The 15,585-nt window shown below is 47.1% G+C and overlaps 1 pseudogene across 1 annotated transcript; it reads right to left on the reverse strand.

Annotated features, from left to right (window-relative positions):
• Positions 1 to 13,695: 13,695 nt before the first annotated feature.
• LOC306667009 (atypical chemokine receptor 3-like) lies at positions 13,696 to 14,780 on the reverse strand (annotated as a pseudogene). Its single transcript has one exon. The product of its transcript is annotated as an atypical chemokine receptor 3-like (transcript).
• Positions 14,781 to 15,585: the final 805 nt, after the last annotated feature.

Genomic DNA, 15,585 nt, shown 5'->3' on the forward strand with positions numbered 1-15,585 from the left:
GCTCTAGCAGGCACTTTAGATGGATTCCAGCCTACTCCCTTAGATGACTTCCTTCTATATCAATTGTGTGGCTGGAGACAAGGCCAGAGTTCTGAGGGTGTAGCCTGAACTGGAGATCACCTAAGTTTTGCAGAAGCCCATCATCACAGAAATCTTTTAACTGCTGGATTGGATGGGTTCCAGAAGCCCCATAGATACCAAAATCCAGGAATGCTTAAGTCATTCCTAGGAAATGCTACAGCATTTGCATATAATGCATGCACACATTTGCATTTTATAAACAATCTGGACATTAAGTGGAATACGGAGTAGAACATAAACACTTTGTAACAAGTAAGGCAGTAATAACTGAAAAATGTCCTATTTATTTAGTACAGATGGAATCATTTCTAAGTGTTTTGCAGCTAAGGTTGGTTGAATATGAGGATGTGGAAACACATATATGGAGAATCACCTACCTGCTAAACCCCTGAGAGACATAAATATCTGAACATTTATTCAGCAAAATTAGGAGGGGGATTTCAAACTAAAGAAAGCAGAACTGACTTCTCTCACATCTTAGGGATGGAGCTAAGTCCCATGGTTGTAGCACCTGAGAAATCTGCTCAGATTGGCTTCAGCTGAGATGTGTGATGAAGTCAGGTGCATCTTTCCCTAGAGGATGATCTTTTACATACCCACAGACATTTTTGCAACTTCACAAAGCTGGCAGGGTGTTGGGGGTAGTTCACCTTTAGCCAGAGCTCCTTCTGGTCCTCCTCCCTTATGCAAAATGTCCTGAGTTGTTGTTTACAATTCCATGTGGAAACAGAGAGTCTTGAATGATTAGTATGGCTCCCTGTCTTCTGGGCACACTCCTTCTCTGGCTCTCCCACCCCCAGTGTTATTGTGAAAGTAACATCCATCTGCAATCTATTTAGTACTGAAAACCTAGCTAAGAGAGTTCTATTGTAACTAACAGAAAATTCCAGTCAATAACTGCTGCAAGGTCTCAACTCACCAAAAGAGACAAACAAAATTGGCAACCTGCAAATTAACTTTGTAACCAGTTGAGGTCTTCTTGTACCTTGCATCTCTTTTCTGTCTCTAAATCTTGTGCCCCTAATCTCCTGCTTCACGCTTCTGGATTATGAATCATTATTTTAAACTTGTTCAACTTGTTGAAGTTTCTTCATTTAACAGTGACTTTTGTATCTAACCTAAAAGTTTATTGACTTAAATATAATTACATTTCAGTGATATACATTTGATGTTTATAACCTATTTGCATGCTCAAGAAGTTATTAATATTTAAAATAAAATATGCAGCTTTTCAGAATGTTTGAGAACCATAATATGGTTTGAAGATTTTTACATTTTCAAAATTAGCAATATTTTAGCAAAGAATAGAAAAATCTAACATTCAAATCTTACAAAAATAATCCAAATGCTATGGGGATGAAAAATCTCCCTATAACTTTTTTACAATTTTGAAGGAAAAATAAACTTAAAAGTGTAAACTAGAGAAAATAATGTTGGAACCAGTCTTTAACTTTCAAGAACCTATTATTGAATTTTGGCAAGGTTTATGCCAAATGTCATGTTGGTAGCATTCACATTGCATGATTTATCTTTTTTTTTTTTGCTTGGGAGTGGACCCAGTGCTGCATGCATGCTAGGTAAACTACCAATGAGCTATGCCTCAGCTCCTAATATCAACTTTTAAAAGATTCTGTGCACTTCAGATAATGTTGTTTTATACATCACTGGTAGTTTCCAGTTTCTTATTTTAAGTCTTTAAGTTGTAGCACTTCAAAAAATGTGTTTACTTAGCATATGCACCAACAGTACAAATGAAACAACTTATAAACTCGTGAAGCAAAAACAGAAGAAATGGAGATTACAAAGGCAGACTTGAAGAAGTTTTTCTTAAATCAGCTTTAGTATTAATTGCACATAATAAGATTAATTGCTTAATGCTCTAGTGATTAAAATGTTAGACAAAGGGGTTTGAGAGACATCTAGATTAACAGTGTACACATAGTGTTCCTGTTTTTTTCCACTTTCTAGAGCTTGTCGCTAGTTTAAATCTGGGGGTGAGCAGGCTGTCACTGGACACAGACAGGAGCCCTGAACTCAGCTCAGAACATGCCTCACACCTGAGGGCCTATCCTTGCTGGGTAGGAGACGATGTTTGTTCACTTCAGGTGTTGGTCAAACACTGGTCCCTAGGGTCAGAACGCTGTGGCCCTGACTGTGATGTCACCTTTGCTGTGCACCCAAAGTTGGATGGCTGGGCCCCTCCAGGCCTTCTATTCTTTATCAACAAGGATGTTGGGGAGTGGACAGAAAGGCCTCATTCTTTCTGGGTTGATGGTGGCAGCGTCCTCTGGCTTCCCTGTTCCTGTGAAGACTGGGGCCCTGTCCCCCACTCTACAATAAATGCAGCCACCGGGAGTCCAGGATTCCCTGGGCGTCCTGTTCATGCACAGGTGACATGTGTCAGGTTGGTCTTCCTTTCTCCCTAAGGTTAGAGAAACAGCTAGTTGTTCATGAGGACCACTTCACACTGCCAGACCCGGGACCATGATTCTGCTGCAGGCTGTTGTCATGCAGGGCTTGTGCAGCCAAGTCCTGGAGCCCAAGCCCAGCTGGACCAGAGGGGCAGGCACTTTCCTCCCCACCACCATAGGCAAGGATATGCTGGTGATATTCAAAGATTAGTGTGAGTGGATCTTATGGGAATGGAAATTTTTAAGTACACAATGGCTCTCTGTTCTCACCAGCTGCAGAGTGTCCCCATCCCACTGAACACAGGTTTCTGAAAGGCACAGTTGGTCTCTATGAGCCTGAGCCCTCCCAATTCTACTCATTGGCACATGCTGCAGGCTCACCTGGCCTGCCAGTCTCTGCAGTAAGAGTGACAGAGGTCAAATTCTAAAGACTGGAAACTCATGGCCACACCTAGCCAGTCAAGACTCAGTTTCTCCTTACATTTTCCCTCTCCTCAATCCAGTTTTTACAGGAGTTTTGAATTATCTACCACATACCAAACACAGCTCCCCTGACCCTGTCACCCACCCCCAGTCTTGCCCTTGCCCACCTGGTGTGTACACTTAGTGATTAGAGACTTGATTCACCCTCCTCATGCTGTCCTTGAGCACTGGAAGAATCTAGAAATGCCCTTAGCCCCTGTGGTCAGACCCGGAGGTGCAGTGTTGGAAGGGCCCAGCTCCTGTGCATCACTGCAGGGTCAACTTCAGGGCATAAGTCCTGCTCCAAGTCTCCATTTGGATCTCAGCCTCCATCATTTCCCCTCTTCCGTCCTGCCTCCCAAGCTCTGATTCGGGATAAGAGAACTGACGTGTGCCAGTCTAGCAGCCTTTTTGGGCTGCTATAACTAAATGCCACAGACTGGATGGCGTGAGCGTCAGAAATGCTTTCCCACAGTACTAGAGGCTGAGATGTCCAGGGTCTTCTGGCAAAACAGGTTTGACCCCAGTTCTTCTATCTTGGCCTGCAGGTGGCCACTGGCTCTGGGTGTGCTCACATGACTTCTGAGTCTCTTCTTCAACTGACACTAATCCTGCTGCATCAGCGCCCTGCCCCCATGATTGCACTGAACCTTAATTACTTCCTCAGGTATTTAGATCTCTACTGTCAGGTCTGCCATGGTGGTGGGATGTTGGGAGGTGAGCTAGTTATTCCTCCTATGGTTCATAATCCTTTATACTGAGCTTCCCACTTTGTGTCTGTCTCCTGTGGGGACCCTCCTGACACTGTGGTGGAGAAGGGACAAGCCAGTGAGTTCACCTGTGTCTAATGAGAGGCTTCCATTCTTGGTCCACCATGGACCCCACCACCCGGCTCTCCCTCACCTCCTCCATTTCTGAGCCTCCTCTGCTTTCCCTGCCATGTCTCTGTCCCTGACCTACCCTTCACACAGTATCCTGGTGCATTTCCCAGGGTGCAGCCCTGCCTTCTGGGCCAGTGCCCCTCCTGTGCTTGGTGTGCAGGGTCACAGCCCGTGGCCTGCAGGTCTCCCAGCCATGGCTCTAGCATGGAGCTCATCTCCTGGCCCATGAAGGAAGACACAGGAAAAGGAACAGAGGCAGCTTCTCCTGCAGTTTAGTAGGCATGGTGATGATGAAAGCACACCACCTTGAGAGCGCTGCCTGTGGCTGCTTCACATGTATGTGTGTGTGTGTGTGTGTGTGTGTGTGTGTGTGTGTGCTGAGTATGTGCAGGGAGCATGTCTGTGGTGGGTGCTGTGTGTGATGTGCATGAACGTGGTTTGTGCAAAGTGTGTATGCTCTGTGCATTTTGTGGTATGTGTGTTGTGTGCTTATGTGTGCATGGGTGTGATGTGTATATAGTATGTGGTATGTGTTGTGCAGGATGTGTGGTAAGTACATGGTGATGTGTTTAGTGTGTGTATGGCATGTTCGTTTTGGTCATATATGGTATGTATTATGCAAATGTTGTGTTATGTGTGTTGTGTGTGTAGTATGTATGTGGTGTAATATATATGTGTATTGTGCTTGGAATGTATTGTATGCATGTGGTATTGAAGTCAGAATTAAGGACAGGCAGTTAGTGTAGAAATAGGGGATCAGGTCAAATCGAGGAAATAAAGGCCATGAAAATCATCTGCCTGTGGAAGCTGGAGACTGCCCCTGAAAGAATGGAATGTCAAAGATCTCTGGAGCATGTGATGTGCAGAGTGTGTTTGTGGTGCATTCAATGTATATACATATACTATGTGTATGATGTGTTGCATAGTTCTAGTGTGCATGGTGGGTGTGTTTGCATTATTTATGTTGCGTGTGGTATGTTACATGTGTAGCGTGTGCGATATGTATGTGATGTGTGGGGTATTGTATGTGGGTAGTATGTGCGATGTCTGTTTTCTTGTATGTGGTATGTACTATGTTATTTGTGTGTTATGCATGTGGCATGTCATATACATGTAGTGCGAATAGTGTAAGTTTTGCATTGATCATGCTGTGTGTGCTGTGAGTTGTGTGTTGTTCCTATTGTATGTGGTGTGAGTTTTGTGTGTTGTGTCTGGAAGGTGAGAACGAACCTGGTGGCCTTGTGTTCCTGCCAGCTCCCTCTCTCTGGGGGCTACCTGGGCACCCCTCAGCTCACACCCTTTTCCCCAGGGCCTGATGCCTGCTGGCAGTTCCGGGGCCTGCCTCACAGTCAGCAAGAAACGCTGATGCCATGCTGCTGATGGCATCCAGGCTGGGACCTCCTGCCCCACCACCAGCACCTCAGGCCCTTGGTGGTATGTCCGACCCTGCAGCACCCTGGTGGAGCCTGCACAGACACCTGGCTTCAGTAGCTCTTCCTACAGGGCGATCCCTGCAGGCTGGTTAGCACCTCCAAAGTCAGCCTCCTCACAGTGGATGTCACTCCAGAACTGCACCAGCTCCTTGCTTCTTCCTGGCACCTGGCAACTCCTGAAGGAAAACATGCTGAGATCTGACTGCCTTAGCAACACTGGCTGTTATCCCCGCAAACCTACCTTGGCACAGGCAGTAAAGACTGTGAGGGGGGATTAGGTGTGGGTTTGAACCAAATTATCGGCAAATCTGCAGCGTGTTGAAGCAGGGCAGTGGATACACTGCCAGCTAGGCTGTAAAAAATGACACTGCAAAGCAGGAAGTTTTCAATCCAAGTGCCTCAGCTTTGCCTCCAAGGGATCAAAAACCCACCTTGACTCCTTTTGACCATCCCAACAAGCATGGTTCTCAGTTGCACAGATTAAAGACAAGCAGAATGCACAGGACACAGTGGGCACTCGATAAAGCTTAACTGACCAGTGGCTGAGTGGGAAAATGTGTGGTTGGATGAATAAGTTAATGGAAAAAAGTGTCTCTCCTTCCATGGGAGGAAAGAGAAAAAATATGCCTTCTGTGTACTAGGAAGTGAGATCTCACCAGACACTAAACATGCCCTTGCATGTTGGGCTTTCACCTCCAGAATTGTGAGAAATTAGTTTGTTGTTTATAAGCCACCAGTCTAGGTGTGTTGTCATGGCATCCTGAAAGGAGCAAGATGTCCCTGCTTGGCCTCTTCCTTCCTCCGTGGCTTCCACTTCAAATCCCCTAGGAATCCCCAGAAGGATCAGACTTCCTATACCAAGCACGTCCTCATGAACCAGTGGCCAAGGGTCTCATCCTGGACAGTACAGCTGAGCATGCTAGGGATCCAGTTGAACCCTTTTGGAGCAGATTCTATTCATGATCTGCCAAAAACTCCAGATCAAGCACATTCACAGCCATGGACACCCACCAGCACCATCCTGAAAGGAGCAAAACTTGTAAGTGGACACCTGGAGATGCCCCGTGCTGCACTAGGTACCCAGCCTTTCCCTGTGGCCTCCATGGTACATCTAGTCTAAAAATGGTATGGACTCATGACCGAAGCTGAAATTTTGGAGCAATCAGCCTGTTTTGGAGCATTCTTGTCTTGTTTTTGACATTCTGGGGATTGAACCCTGGGTTGCTCTATCAATAAGCTATATCCCCACCCTTTTTATTTTTAATTTTGAGAGAGGGTCCACCTAACTTGTCCAGGCTAGACTGGAATCTAGGATCTTCTTGCTTACAGATCTTGAGTATTGGGGATTACGGGCATTCACCACTGCACCTGGGTTACTATGCACTGTTATGTAAGAAATAGAAAGTAGACATCGAAGTCAAGTCCTGTTACCCATGGTCATTAGCACAATTAACCACAGATTTTCTGACTGCACAAGGGTCTAGAAACCTGACTGATTCTAGTGACATCGATTTGGGGTCAAGTCTAGAATAAATAGCCAGGAAAGGCATTCATTGGCCACACAGCTAGGGAACTGGCGATTTTTCACTCACACTTCAGGATCTGCAGGAAATTCAAATTCCCACTTCACTATGGCACATAACACAACCAACATTTTGAACCACCATCCACAGAGTGGGATGGTGGGGAGATGTGATCATGTCCTAGGGCCCTGCGAAAGGGAATGAAGATGGGCTTCAAAAGCTTTTCTGAGAAAGGCTGAGAGGAAGGCAGCCCTGCACAGCTTGCTGAAGCCGGGCCAGTCACACCACTGCCTCCACCAGATGTCTGCTGCCCACCACACAGCGTGTTGCTGGGCCAACATACATTCTGAGTCAACCAAGCAGATTTAATGTCATCATCATGAAGACTTCTCTTTGCCTTTTCTTTTGAAATTTTTAAAAGGAAGATTCTGACCTACCTAGGAAAATATTTTAATCAGTTAGTTCCATAAATAACTGGGAATTCAGATGATCCCATTCTGCTGCTTCTGGAGGTTGTGACAAATGTCTAATGAAACCTACTCTTTCCCCCAATCCACAGGGTAAAACTGTGAATGGCAGCCATTCTAAATCCCATAAGAAAGGGCCCAAGTGCATAAGCATGTGAAAAACTCACAGAAACATAGTTGTGAAAATAAGAAAACCCACCAAATTGGGCCTCACTCCTCCTATTCCATACAGGCAACCATATCCTCTGTGACCATGACTCTCGAAGTTGGAGAAGATTGCCCCTCAGAAACGCAGTCAGTGTTCTGTGCACAGTGCTACACCAATAACCAAATAGGCAAGAACTGCTCAGAGACAAGGACCAGCTGGGCATGAGCACACAGAGGAATGAGACACCTCAAACCTGACAACCTAGTCAGACAGCTTGTGAGTGAAGCATTGGATGAGCAGAGGAATGTCCAAGTAAAGCTGGAACAATTTTTAAGAACACCTGTGTGAGCCTATGCCAGTTTCCATGCACATTCCTTTATGTATTCACTCGACTACATTGCTTGGTAAGCATTCTGCTTTGATCTCTACAATAACCTCCTGTGAGGTGAAGAAATGATCTTAAGGACAAGTAGGCTGAGATTCATGGGGGAAGTATTGCCAACATCACTGAGCTAACAAGAAGCAAATTGAATCTTCCTCCCTGGCTGGGAGCCATCCTGTCAGCCACTCTGTCCACTATCCCTGTTCTTTCTGGGGCCTCCTGAACTAAATATTTTCAATATTAGAATGAAATTCAAAACCTCCCAAATGCATTTAAAGATTGACCAAGCACGTGTATATGCTTTCCAGGAGCACATCTTTTATATACACTTTAATGCATGGAATTCATGTCATCAAAGTCCACTTGGGCACAAAGAAAACACTGGCCTGAGACCCACACATGTGTGTCTGCCTTACCTGTTAACTGGTAAGCATGAGGGACAGGAAGGAGAAATTAAGATCCAAGGACCCTCCTGAATACTTTCCTGGGACACCCAGGGTTGTTGAAGTCCTTGCCCAAACAATGATCTTATTGACTAATGGTAGTTTTTTCCTGGGCCATGATCTCTCCACCCCAGCTCTGTTGATATCTGGGTCTGGTACTCTGCATCCTGGGGTGCTCCTGGGCACCTTGGGGTGTGAAACAGCACTCTCTGCCTCAACCCCGATGGTCAGTCCCTATCTGCCCAAGTTATGACAACCAAAATGTCTGCAGACATAGCCACCTGTCTCCTGGGGGACAAAGTGGCAGTTTGAGGTGGATGGGCCTCACATTTTTAGTCACTGCTCACAGGTGGACACTTCTCACAGGTGGCTCTGGAATATACTGCTGTGAAGAAAAATACAGACAAAGCCCAGAGAATGCAGACAGAGCATGCTGCCTGAGTATGGATGGTGTATGCCCCAGGCACACTGAAAAACACTTTGCAGGGACTGAGCCACAGCCCTATGAAGCAAGACCATCTTCATCTGACTCCACAGCAAGGAAATTAACATTTGGCAAAGTGAAACCTTCCCCTTCTCCAGGACAGTAGTTGGTGGTGACTTTGGGCTGTACCTCTGACTGCCCTGACTGTGGCAGAGTCCCAAGCCTTACAGAAGGTGGACCTCTACCAGACCCCTAGGCTGCTGCCTCCTGGAGACCAAAGAAGCCTCCAGGTGCAGTGACAATCACTTGTTGCTCTGCCAGAGATGAACTGACATGTTCAAGGGGTCTCATCCTGGTTTCTGGGATGAGCAGTCATGGGAGAGCTCAAGGGCCCTAGAACTCTGAAACAGACAAGAACAGGTTCCTTGGTGCCCAAGGAGCCTCACATCCAGCATTCCCAGTGCCTTACTTTCCTTCTTCACTTGAGAAATCCCAGGGTGTGATCAAAGCAAGTCACTTACACGTGGATCTAGATGGAAAGCATTTGACACAGACTCCCAAGAACAGGCCACAATGGGGACATCTGATGCTTCACCCAACAAGGAGGGAATGGTGAGTGTGAAGACTTTCCCTCTCTTGAGGCCAGTGGTGGCTCCAGCAAACTCCCAGGTAACCAAGGCAACTTTTCTCCCAGCTCTGAGGTTCACCCATACCTGGGGTTCCAGAAGTCATCAGTGGCTGAGGTCGTAATAGCTTTCCTGCCACCTCGAAAGACCGGTGTTTTAAAAGACCTGGCCACCAAAAGGGATAAACCTACAACAGAAGAATTTCAGACCCTCTGGTCACTGGATCCCCAGGAGGCCAGAGATCCTCTGCCCAGGCTCCTCCTACTGGATCTGCACCTGGCATGACTCCTTCCACTGCCTCCATGGGCACGTCTGGGGTATAATGGAAGTCCTGTTCCATCTTGGAGGATGAACCTTCTCCCTGCTGCATCTTCTGCATCCCCTCACCTGCATCTCCTGTCTTGACATTACCCCAGGGAAGGATGTTGCAGTCAAGTTCAAAGTAAAGCTTTGGAGTACAGATAACTTGGGATCTATCAGCAAGTCTTGGAGTCCCAGGAAGGATGGAAAAGGGAATTTATAGAAGGACCAGGGATTACCTAGTCACTGGTGCATCCCAGGATGGAGCCTGAACCCTGGAGATGACAGACCACAGAGACATCTCAAGTGCCTGGGGCTTCAGGGACAGTGTGCTTTGGCCCCATGAAGAGATGGAAGATTCCCCAAAAGCAAAAGTCACAGGCTGCTGAAACCAGGTGCTTTTCAGGCTTTTCCCGCTGTTGTGAGTCATCTGTGCCATTAACACAGAGGTGCATGCTTGTGTTTTTCTGGGATGCCAGAACTTGGTGTGTAACAATAAATTCACAAGGTACACCAATTCCCTTGGCTTTAATTCACTGAGTACTCAGGGTTCACCGGGGGTCATGATGCAACAATCACATGTTCTTTTACTCTATTACAATCTTAATTACTAATAAACTCAAGGCACACACCACACATCACACAAAGACAGAGATGTCACAAAATGGCTGAGGGAGGATTAATAGTGACCACTGAGTTTAAAGAGTTTACAATGAGATCAAAGTGGGAGCAGTTACAAATGCAGGTTGCTCAGGGGCGCGGAGCAAAAAGCCCATGGCATGGGGTCAAGGCCAGGGTCCTGATGGCAGGCAGCTTCACAGGGATGGGTTAAGCAGGAAGTGTGAATTAGCTGAAGTCCCAGGGCCCCACAGTGGTTCACCTGTTGACCTCCTGAGTTCCTGGTCTGTTGACCCCTGATGCTACACTGGGGAGTCTGATAAGATGGGGGTCAGTGTGCAACTCTCTGCCACTGCTTCAGGAGCCTCCCCTGGTGTTCAGGTGAGGGGGCTGCATGGCTAGGTGGTCTGCAGTGTCTGGTAAGCTCACGGTCCTGGTTTCCCAGATGTGGGTCTGATAAAATCGTGTGTCCATGTGCGTCTGATAATAAATTCACAGGCAGTGATTTTTATGAGCATGATTAATTTATCCATGGATTTGTGCCTTATGCTTGTGCTGCATAGCAGGGATTATTCTGTTCCTTCTTATTTCTCAGTGTGTGGTACTCAGGGTTGAACCCAGTAGCTGGGCACCTTTCCACTGAGCTGCACTTCAGATCTTTATTTTCCATTTTGAGACAGGAGCTCACTAAGTTGCCCAGATTGGCTTAGAACCTGTGATCCTTCCACCTCAGCCTCCATGTGGTCTGAGGTGCAGATGTGAAACACTGTGCCCTGTTGGGGTCACTCCTCCTGGTCAGTCTGCATGTCCATCATCTGGTGATCATCCACATGTCCAGACAAGGTACTGAGTTGTTCTGCTCAGCACTTGCACTCAGAAGGGGATAGCTCAAGGCACACTGCCCCCACTCTACAAAATGGGGTAGCTCAGGGCTGGGCATGCTGTTGTGCACAGCCTGAGGGGCTTGACTGGCACATTCTGCTCTCCACACCCTCCCATCACCCATGCGCCTCAGCCTTGGAGTAAGCAACTGAGTGGTCACCCTGGGCTACATAGTTGTAAGATAGGAGTCTATGATCCCTTGTGGCAGGGGACAGCAGGAGCCACCAAAGTAGGGTGACACAGACGACCTGTATGTGGACAAGGACCCCCACCTACCCCCGGCACTGTGCATCTGCCTATTGCATACCTGAACTCCTAGGCAAGGAGGGGTCAGCCCTGAGTGGGGGGGCCTCAATACTGAACTTAATAAGTTCAGAGTGTTTGCTCCATCTCTGGCACAGCTAAGCATGTGGACTGTGATTTATACATGCCTGCTCCCCTCCTCAATTACATCCACTGCTTGGGGAGTTTTCTGTTTGCACTTGAACTCTAGAAGCCTCAGAGCAAACATGGATCCACTTTCAAGGTCAGAACGTGTACTGGGTCATGATTTCCCCAACCTCACCCTTCCCTTCCCTTGTTTTCCCTCATCTGTGTTTTAGCATAGTGTTCTATTATCCCAGTGTTCATGTGGTGTTGTCCCTCTCTTATGCTGTTTGGATCAAAGCAGGAGTGCACACACCTGCGGGCTTGGGTGTTTCAGGCAAATTGGAGCCAGCAAGCCACTGCCCTGGCCTCAGAACTGAGGCTGTGCAGCTTGGGCAGGAAATAGGTTCTCTCCTGCAGGTGGCACCATCTGCAGCCCCAGGGACCCCTTGGCTGAGTGTGGGTGAGCCCACGTGCACAGGCACTAGCCCTGGTCCTCCTTGGTGCTGGCCCACAGATGGCCTCACCCATGCTGGGGTGGGACGGGCCCTTCTTGAGCTCCCACCTGGAAGCCAGGTCTGCAGAAGCCTGCAGTTCCTGTGGCTCCGTATGGAGGTCAGCCGTTCTGAGAATGCTCTTCTGAAAAACGGTCACAATGCAGGCTTCTGTGGCCATGCACACGCCAGAAATCTGCTCATTGCATGGCCTCAGGGGCAGTCAATGGTCTTCCCTTAGCCAGTTTCACTTTCTGCAGTTTCGGTTACTAGCAGCCCAAAAGTGCTAAATGAAAAATTCTAGAAATACGTAATTCCTGTTTTAAATGACTTTTATTGCAGAATGCTGTTATAATTATTCTATTTTGTTCTCAGTAATAGTTGTTGATCTCTGCATCTAATTTACAAATTAAACTTTACAGTAGTTGCATATGTCTAGGAGAAAACATAGTAAACATACATAGTATATACACAGGTTTGGGTGCCTCCAGGTCTCGGGTCTTGGGATGTACTTGGGGTATACGACAGGGAACCACTGTAATTAACTGGTCTATAGTAGACAGAAAATCTGCACAGAAAGTGTTGTTCAGAGGTCTCCTCAGAAAGGAGAACAGCACTTGTGCCTCCAACCCTCAGCAGAGACAGTGTGAGGGGCTGTGATGGGTGGCCCCGGGAGCCCAGGAGTCCTGGCAGACCCAGGCCACACATTTCCTGCACTGCTTCTGCCTCCACAGACACCTCGCTGCACACTGCCCACCACCTCCCTCCCCAACACACCATCACCTGAAAATCTTCTAAGAAACACTCATTGTGCTTGAATGTTATGCCTTTATGCCACTCATCTACACTAACCACCTGGGTTTTGCCTTATGGTTGTTCTCTCTTCAAATATGTTCATTCAGCTGGCCTGTGCATGCCATGTACATCCACATATCCACTTATTGTCATCATGAGTGCTGTCTCAATGCCAAACATGCTTTCACAAATGAGGTGTGAATGCACTTCCAGGAAACAAAGTTCTTTATTAAAAATAACTTACAAATTAAGAGAACGCTGTTCATTTTGTCCACAGGTTTTCAGACTGGAACAGTCTTTTGTTTTAAATGTTAACTCTGTGATACTGTTAGTGTCCCAAACTGCATTACAAAGCAGTTTTTGCTCCATATCCTGTGCTGGTACAATACACCACACAGATGTAAAACTATTATAAAAAATTTTTTAGCTATGATAGGCATAAATAAGTTCTTTTTATTTATATATATAATTTTCATCAGCTAACAATTAATTAGTGTTATACTTAGTCAAAACTGAATTCAAACTAACCTTAAAAGTACTACCATCTGAGTATGATAGCATTATACTTCCCATAGGATATTTAACATATATTTAACTTTCAAATACATTTATAAGGTATGCCAGTAGTGAGGAAATAAAGTCTTAAAACTTGAATAGAATCACCATATAAAAATTTCAGGAAGTGCAGAAGCTTCTATTGTACAGGCAAGCCTGTCCTGAAGCTGGCTTTGACACACAGTGCTGGCTGCACAGCACAGCTCTGCCTTTGCAGAAGTGTCAGAATGCACAGCCAGACAATAGCTGCAGTGGCAAGGAAGGAGAGGAGGATGCACAATATCTCACCTTCTCTTCTTCGTGTCACTTGGGCATTCAGACTCAAAACTCCCTTTCTCTCCTCTGGAAACCATGTGGCCCCAGGCCGTGTTCACAAGCCCTGTCCCTGGTCACTGCAGAGTAAGTCATGTGGTGTTCTGCTCCAGCATCAAGCACTCTGTCTCTGACACTCTGGAGGTGTCAGTGACCTTGCTGAGGCCCGTTTTGGCGAGTACTTGAAGACAAAGGCCTTCATCAGCTCATACCAGCAGCTGTGGTTGATGAAGCCATAGAGCCTGGGATTGACACAGCAGTGCACCAGCGACAGGCACTGTGTGGCATGCAGTGCTGTGAAGAGTACGTTCTCCAGCTGGCAGGTGAAGGGGAGGTAGTGCAGGATGGGGAAGATGTCCAGCAGCACCACCATGTGGTAGGGGAGCCAGCACACGAGGAAGACCACCATGTAGGAGAAGATGATCTTATGGCTACTGTGCTTCTCCTGGTCACCTGACACCAAGATGGCTCTGGTGAGCATTAAGTAGAAGACAGCTATGATGGAGGAGGGGATGCAAAGCCCAGGACAACAGAGACCAGCTCCATGCCGATCAGCCACTCCTTGATGCTGTGCTCGGGGTAGAAGGACCAGCAGTACGTCTCATTGTTGGAAGCAGATGTGACAGTCCTCAGGTAGTAGGTGTCAGGCACAGATACACAGAAAGCCAGCAGCCACACCAGGACACACAGGATGCAGCACACCATCTTCTTCCTGTGGCTGGAGGTGCTGGTGAAGTAGGTGATGGAGAGGTAGTGGTCCATGCTCATGCAGGTGAGGAAAAAGATGCCACCAAAGAGGTTGATGGGGAAGATGAGGTGTGTGACCTTGCAGGCGAGCTCCCATGGGCCACTGGTTGTGTTGCACCAGACTGACCACCCATTCCGGGATGGTGAGGACCACCCACAGGTCTGTGATGGCAAGGTTCAAGATGTAGCAGTAGGTGGCATAGCCCGTGGTCTTGGCCTGTATGTTCACCCAGACGACCACAGAATTGGTGATCATGTCAATCACAAAGATGAAGATGTAGATGAAGGAAAGCACATAGAGCAGGATGCTCTTGTGGGGCATGGCGGGGCACTGCACCGTGTCCATGAGGATGCAGTCACTGCTGTTGCATGGCCAGCTGAAGTCAGAGAAGTTCCCTGGCTCCATGTAGTTGAAGAGATTCAGATCCATGGTGGGAAAGAAGGAGAGAATGACCTACAGTGAGTCAGAGACATGTCAGAAAGAGTAGGGAAACTCGACTTCCAGTCAGAACACTTTTCCAGGATCCTGATAAGGCCCAGCTATTTTGCCTAAGTTTATGAGGTGTCCTCACAAAGAAAGAAGAAGAGAAAGCAACCCCACAAGAATGGTATCACACAACATAAACACCCAGAGACTCGTCCACACAGTGCCCAAAGACTGAAATTGCATTTGTCTTCTATCTTTTCATGACTGTGTTCTCAAGACATCCTCAACCTGGCTGTGCCCAGGGTATGAAATCAAAATGGTGCAGGGCCAAAGAAATATCAGGCCACTGAGCCTGGCCACAGCAGTGTTGATGGCCTGCTCCTTCTGAGCAGGAGCTATTTTATCTAGGTCCCCCAAGAATATCAGAGTTGGTCTGCCCCTGGCATGTTGAATTACAAGTATCCTGCTCTGGTGTCTGGATGAAAGAATTTCAAATCCTCAACCCAATTTGCATTTAAAACATGACTTAGGGCTTATTACCTTTCTCCAAAACTCATGTGCAAACCTGCATCTTTGGCCCCTTAGTGTCAGCCATGTGACCACTTGGAGCTCGGTCAGCATGTGTGCATTGTCCTGCAGTCCAAACACACCTTGAAATCACAGACTTGGGTGGCTGAGAAATGTCAGCTGAGGGCACCCTCCAGCTGCCTCAGGTCCTAACCTGCACCTAGCTTTCCATTCCTTTATTTGTTTAACTGCTGCATGAGTGTGTGCCAAGACCTGAAGTACAGAGTGCACCTCTGGCAGT

This window comes from Sciurus vulgaris (assembly GCF_902686455.1).
Source record: "Sciurus vulgaris genome assembly, chromosome: 7".
Classification (NCBI taxonomy): domain Eukaryota; kingdom Metazoa; phylum Chordata; class Mammalia; order Rodentia; family Sciuridae; genus Sciurus; species Sciurus vulgaris.